We start from the raw sequence: 7,593 nt of genomic DNA, 5'->3' as shown, positions 1-7,593 counted from the left end.
ACAGCACCGATTTATAGACAGCGGGTCACACATGAAATATCCCTGCACAGACACGTTTTGAGCGCGTTGTTGTACGTGGACCTGCTGTTGCAATAGGCATACTTAAAACCATAATGCAGATCTTCAAGCCTCAGCTGCTGGGAAGTCCTAGACTAGAAACAATGTTAACGCACATATGCAGCTCTACACATTGAAAGGTCGAGCCTTGAACCCAAACAAACTAAACTGATAACCAGAGAGCTAAACTAAAGATAATTTTTTTTTAAAGCACAGGAATAGCAGCATGACCAGCCCCACACAAGGCTGATAATTCACTGTTGACAAAGCTGCCTGCCTTCGAAAGGTGGGGATTCCAGCTGTTGGCACGGGGGCACATCCAGGAGTGTTGTCATGTTGCCAGGGGGTTCAGGGCAGCCGGGCTTCCTAGTGGAAAGCTGAAGTGGAGATTTTAGTGCCGTTTACATTGAGACTTTTAAACTCTATGTGCCAATTTTAGTTTCCAGACGCCAAGTGTTGGGGCCCTACAATTGCAGCGTTACTGGTAAGAGACCATAGTTGGGCCAGAAAGGAAAGGGAAATGAAATGAACTATCATTTGCCCCTAACAACTGAAAAATGGACTTGTGTTTTCGGAGTTCTCAAGACCCAGTGGGGCAGCCTCATGCTCCACGGTAGGCTGTGGAGCTAAATAGGTCTGCAAGTGGGGCACCTGGGTGGCTCAGTCGGTTGAGCGTCTGGCCTCAGCTCAGGTCATGATCTCGCGGTTCGTGGGTTCAAGCCCCTCATCGGGCTCTGTGCTGACAGCTCAGAGCCTGGAGCCTACTTCGGATTCTGTGTCTCCCTCTCACTCTGTCCCTCTCCCACTTGTGCTCTGTCTTTCTCTGCCTCTCAAAAATAAAGAAATGTGATAAAAAAATTAAAAAAAATAGGTCTGCATGTGCTCAGTAGGGTCAGTTATTTCCAGCGATTGTGAAAATCACTGTGTATTTTTCATAGCGGATCTAGATTTGGGGCTCCCTTGGTCCTTTTGGGCTGCCACAACAAAATACCTCAGATTGGGTGACTTACAAACAACATTTCTTACTGTTTGGGAGCCTAGAAGTTGGAGATCAGGTGCCAGCACTATCAAGGTGAGGGCTGTCTTCCAGGTCACTGTCCCTCACAGGGCAGGAGGGGACAGGGAGGTCTTGCAGAACTTTTTTTTTTTTTAACATTTAGAGAGAGAGACAGAGTGTGAGCGGGAGTAGGGGCAGAGAGAGAAGGAGACACAGAATCCAAAGCAGGTTCCAAGCTCTGAGCTGTCAGCACAGAGCCTGATGTGGGGCTTGAACTCACGAACCGAGAGATCATGACCTGAACTGACGGGATGCTTAACCGACTGAGCCGCCCAGGCGTCCCTCCCAGACCTTTTTAATAAAGGTATTAATCCCATTCATGAGGGCTCTGCCACCATGGCCCAATCACCTCCAAAGCCCCGCCTCCTAACACCCATTGGGCATGAGGATTTCAACATGAATTTTTTTTGGGGGTGGGGGGAGGGAACGCAAACATTCAGACCATAGACAGCAGAGTCCTTCTCCAGGAGCAGGTTAATGAAACCAAGATGGGGACAGGGCAATAGCTTCACAGGAACCCATGCCTGCATCCACTTGCCTTCCAAGCCCCCTCCCGTGTGCCAGACCCTGTGCCACATGCTGAGGAGGCAGCCAACCACAAGGACAAACCTCATGCTTTGAAATGTGTAGCCTCAAAGGCAGCAGAGATCCTTTCATGGCAGAAACCCGAAGACTTGAAGCTTCGGGCCGTTTGTCTGAAGAACGGGAACCAACCCACTCTTTGGGGTAAGGCCCATGTTGTACTGGGGTTCCTATTAGAGGCTCAGTGTTTGATTCAGGGACACATGTAGTGATGTCTGATCCATAGTGAGGTTCCTTTGGAATGATGTTTCTTTTGTGGGGAGGCTAGGTGCCAGAGTAACCGCTGCAGAACCGCAGGATCCGATTTGGCCCTGAGAATGCCCACCCCTGATTGTGCTACAGGCGCCAATAATTGCTCAGTCTGAGAAAAACGATAAGAGAAGCTGTCTTTTCCATTTTGACCAGAGGGACATAATTAACCTCCCCCTCCCCCCACCGACCACCTCTCTCCACACACACACACACACACACACACACATGATGCCCAGCTACCGCCTGGCTACAGCATGTGTGTACTTCTTCAGTGACAGCTATACTCTTTCATGGCCTCCTGCACCTCTGATACACGAGCTTCAACTTCCTTGTAATAAATAAATGTGTGTTTGTCGTGTTGTATTATAACAGGGAAAGGCGTGGGGAGGGGCTGGGTCTTCCTTGGAGGGAATTTCCAGTTTCCATCACCCCACAAAGGGTGGTCCTCTCACAGGAACCCGGCACCAAATCAGCAGCCTGAATCGGAAATGGATTCACCCCTGGTGGAGACCGGGGGACGCACTGAATGGTGTGAATGTTCATGGAGGTTCTCTCTGGGATCCACGTGGGGTTGAGAAAGAAGTGAAACCAGAAGGGAAGAGGTGAATGCCTGGACTCTGAGGTGTTTCTCTCAGAGAAGAATTTGTTCTCCACGAGTGAGTTACAGGAGCAGCAAGAAATACCTGCTTCAAGGTTGAAGATAGGCGAGGTGGAGGAGTAGACTATGCAGCTTTTCAAATCACGGGACCAATGTGTCGTCCTACTGCGCATGCCTGATAGGCAGCCCGCGCTGCTTGCCGTGTGGATTCTTTAACACCCGAGATATGGTCTCCCCGTGCCCACAGGTAGAGCGCTCTGATGTCTCGCAGCAACATCAGATTGATAGAAATATTCCCGAATGCTTACTCTTGCTTTCTGCCCTTGTCTCTTGTGACACACTAGTCTAGTGGGGTAACAGACGAAGAGGGTTAGGGGGATAGGTGGCTGGGGTCAGAGCCGAGGTCTGAAAATGTTTTGATTATAGCATTTCTGGGGTATGACAGAGTCTATAGTGTGACTGTGTGAGTGGCAAGGAAGTGAGGGCCACAAGATAGAAGGAAGTCCAACAGGGGTATGGAAGGGTCACCTGTAAAGATATGCTCCTTTTTTTCCCTCACTGTTCGGAACATACTGTATCTTTACATAAAACAGACATATAAAGACTCTGCACTGGGCGTTTCCAACACAGGCCTTCCTGATTTGTGTACCACCTCTGTCTTGACTGTAAGACATCAAGAGTCTTAAACTATTTCAAGATGGAATTCTGTCCTTCCTACACAGCGGTTCAAAGTTCTCTTGGGGTGTGATGGGAAGGACAGACCTCCTCCAAAATGATGGGGGTTGAGTTGGCCATGTTGGTCTCCTTGGCCAAGTATGACCAATGAGCGTCCTACCTGACCCCATGGTGCTCAGAGGACTCCAGACCATGGGAGACCTGCTGTATTTGCTTATTTGGGGCTGGGGACTGCTTTTCTCCAAGTTGGTCCATCTCCCGTCTTCCATTCTCTTCTGTGAATGGAGGTCGGGGGGGGGGGGGCGGGGCAGGGAAGGGGAGGAAGCGGGGAAAAATAGGGAACAGTAGACCACGTTGGGTAGTGGGCAGGAGGCTGGGTGGGAGCTTAGTCTTAGGGACGAGGGCTGGCTGGCTGGTCAAGGCCCCACTTAGATTGTACTTCAGATGGTGGTGGTCTTGGGGAAAATATCCTTTTCCCTCATCTTAGGTTTAAATCAAGAGACTACCTGACCCTTCACCTTGACCCTGTGAAGAAGTCGGGGATGGGGCTGGTGGCACCTGGCTGGGCTTCCTCAGCCTCAGAACTATGGGAGATGCTGGCACTGCCTATCACCGTGGCCCAAAGGCTCTCATGACTCTTGTTCTCCTGAGCTGGAGGAGGCAGTGCTTTGTTTGTTTGAATAAATTGTACTTCTTAAAACCATGTTAGATTTACAGAAAAATGGAGAGGATAGTACAGAGTTCCCATGTATGCCACACTTAGTTTCTCCCCTACCATTAACATCTTACATTAGTATGATATATTTACCGTAAGTAATGAGCCAATATCGATACATTGTTATTAATTGAAGTCCATAGTTTATTTAGATTTAGTTTAGGCCTTTTTTTCTGTTCCAGCATTCCATCCACGATACCACATTACACTTAGTTACCCTGCCTCCTTAGGCTTTTCTTGGTGTGACTGTTTTTCTGGCTTCCTGTTTTTGATGACCTTGATAATTTTGATCAGTACTGGTCAAGCATTTTGCAGGATGTCCCTCCATGGGAATCTGTCTGATGTTTTTCTCCCAAGTTGGCTGGGGTTACAGATTTATCACTGTTGATATTGACTCCGAGCACCTAGCTGAGGTGCTATTTGTCAGGTGGTCCCATTGAATCGTCACTTCTTTTCCCGCCTTTCTGCACTGTCCTCTCCGAAGTCACTATATACGGCCCACACTTAAGGAGGGGGGACTTCTGCTCCTTCTTCTTGAGACTTTACATAAAGTATTCAGAATTCTTCTGAAAGGGAGATATGTCTCTCTTCCCCTCCACTTCTTTGTCTAGGCAATTATTTATTTATTTATTTATTTATTTATTTATTTAATAGTCTGTCCTTTATTTCCCCCAAGTTGTTCCATGACTCACTGAAAAAGCAACAGACATTCTGCTCAGAATCCTTTCCTGAGCTATCCACCCATTCCTCCCCCCACCAAAAACGCTGTCCTGGCCATCTCTACCACTGTCCCAGTGTGGTCTCAGCCCCTCCACTTGACGGGATCTCCCACACGCTTCATACGCCATCAGATGGACAATACTCCCTTTCCTGTGACCGGAGTTTCTCTCCATTTGTCTGTTTCTTCTGAATGAAGAAAAGCAATAAAGGTGGTTTGATGTCTGATCTTATTTATTTGTTCCTCTTACAACGATCTCATTTTTTGACTGGACTCAGACTTTGAGGTAGAAGCTGTCAGAGAAGTCAGCCTCCGTCTCTTGGCAATCTGTCCCTGGCGCTTTTCTTTGGCCTCCTTCATTCTGGCCAAAAGCTTAGCATCTTCTGAGCCTCTTCCTTGTTTTTCTTCGTGCGCTGCTTCTTCAAAGCAATGCGCCAACAAAGTTTGTGTTGGAGGACACGTGGCGTAACAAGACGCTGAATCTTGGGTGCTTTGGTTCGAGGTTTCTTACCTTCTTTGTTTAGGGGCTTTCTCACAACATACTGGCGGACATCATCTTCCTTCGAGAGATTGAAAAGCTTGCGGATTCTGCTAGCTCTCTTGGGCCCCAGGCGATGAGGCACGGTGGTATCAGTGAGTCCAGGAATATCCTTCTCCCCTTTTTTCATGAAGACCAAGTTGAGAACACTGAGATTGGCATCCACGATGCAACCCCGAGCAGATTTGCGCTTTCTTTCTCCAGTCCTCCGTGGTCGGTAGCAGGAATGCCCCTTACTCAGCAATAGGCGGACACGGCCATGGGTCAAGACACTCTGCTTCATGGGGAAGCCTTGTTTGTCATTGCCACCACTGATTCGGACCACGTAACCCTTCCATTCTTCCCCTACAGCATCAGCAGCAACTTCTATAGCCATTCGTACCACAAAAGTTACGAAGTTTGCGTTCGTGGTCCACTTCAATGAGTTTCTGGCAGCCAGTGGCTGGGAAAGAGATGTTCAGCTTCATTGTGGTCTATGTTTATTTATGTTTGAGAGAGAGCGAGCACAAGCAGGGGAGGGGCAGAGAGAGAGGGAGACAGAAAATCCGAAGCAGTCTCCAGGCTCTGAGCTGTCAGCACAGAGCCTGACGTGGGGCTCAAACTCACAAAACCTGAGATCATGATCTGAGCCCGAGTCAGACGCTTAACCGACTGAGCCACCCGGGTGCCCCTCGTATCAGCCATTTCTGAGGAGCTGTGCTTTCTTTTACTTGAGAATGACTTTAGAAACCAAAAGCTGGGCACCAGGCATGCTCATTGCTCCTGGGATATTGCTGCTAGACCCTCTCAGCCAACAGAGCAAGGAAATCTGTGTGTTTATACCAACTTGTGCATATACACATATCTATAAGTATTTCTATATTTAACGATTTGTATTTATATTAAGCTAAACGTGAGTTCATAGGATGTCTCCAACTCGAATCCATTACTACATGGGTCGGGGCAGTGCTTTTTGTCTCAGAACCACCCTCTCCCCTGCCAAACCCAACATTCATCCCTATTGCTTGATTTGTTAAAAGCATATTTTTCAGAAACGAATCACATCTGATAGTGAGAGATTGTCCATAATGAGAACCAAATGCACTTTATGAGAAAGATAAAAGGTTAACCCATGATTATCGGTGAATTCACCTCAAGTGTCAGATTTGTAAAAAGGCTACTTGAAAGACTTCTCCTGGTAAGAACAGTCAGGAAAACTCTGAAACAGAAGACCAATGAAGGGTGTTCCAGCCCAATCAGAACATGTGGCAGGTTGTATTTTCCCACACTGGCAGCGGTATCTCCTACCCTACGTGTTTTTCTTACAATGTGACCTTGACATTTGCCCTCCTGGGAGGTGGGGTCATGTTTCCTCTTCTTGGCTTTGGAGGGGATGGAGTCATTGGCAGTAAGACAAACGCAGAGGATGGGATGCTGCCTGGGTCAGAAAGACTAGACAGCTTCTAGTTCCTGGGAGCACTTGCGCTGTCACTCTGAGCTGCCATGTAAACCTTCCTGCTTCTCTGAAGCCACCATGCTGTGAGGAAGCCCAAACCAGCTCCTGTAGAGGGTCCGCGTACGGAAACCTTGAAGTCACCTGATGAGAAAGAGATGGCTGGCCAGCCCCTAGCTGCTCCAGCTCCTCTCCTCCAACACTTTCCTACTTGCAGTTACTGTCTGGTAACCTAACTGTCTGATAAACCATCCAGCTGTGACTTTCCTCAATTCCTGACTTACAGAGACTGGGAGATATAATACAACAATTTTATTTGGAATGACCAAGTTTTGGGGTGGTTTACTTCACAGCAATATTTGCCGGGATGGAAAACATATTACATACAAAAGTAAATGAAAATTAGTAATTAAAATAACGTGGAACTGGGACACAAACAGACCAATGGAAGAGAAAATCCAGAAATCGACCCAAATACATACAGGAACTTAGCATAGATTAAAAAGTGGTATTTCAAATCACTGGGAAAAGTTGGCCTTTCTAATAATGGGTGTTGCAACAAATGGTAGCTGTATGTAAAAAAATGAAGTTGGATCTGCATCATATATCAAGACAAACTCCAAATAGTCTAAGATTTAAATGTTAAAAATCAAGCCCACAAAAGAATTAGAAGAAAATGTGGGTGGATTCCCTTCTGACTTTGGATTGGGCAACCTTTCTAACTAAGCCTCAAAATCCACAGACCTTAAAAGAAAAGATTAATCAAATTTACTGTGTATAAGAAAAACCTGAAAGGCAAAATAAAAAAAAGGGGGACAAATGTCAAAAATATTTGTAATTCACATTGCACATTAGAAATCAAAAACACATAAAATCCAATAGCTAAATGGGCAAGAACTATAAAAAAAGGTAATATGTTAACTCACAATTTCATGATTATGAAAAGTTTATAGAAAATTAAATACAAAT

General features: G+C 46.6%; 1 pseudogene; it reads right to left on the bottom strand.

The window, feature by feature from the left end:
- Window positions 1–4,881: 4,881 nt before the first annotated feature.
- Window positions 4,882–5,659, bottom strand: LOC122227338 (annotated as a pseudogene).
- Window positions 5,660–7,593: the final 1,934 nt, after the last annotated feature.

This window comes from Panthera leo, chromosome C1 (assembly GCF_018350215.1).
Source record: "Panthera leo isolate Ple1 chromosome C1, P.leo_Ple1_pat1.1, whole genome shotgun sequence".
NCBI classification, from domain to species: Eukaryota; Metazoa; Chordata; class Mammalia; order Carnivora; family Felidae; genus Panthera; species Panthera leo.
Note: the sequence above shows the minus strand (reverse complement) of the source record. Positions and strands in the feature narration are given on the sequence as shown.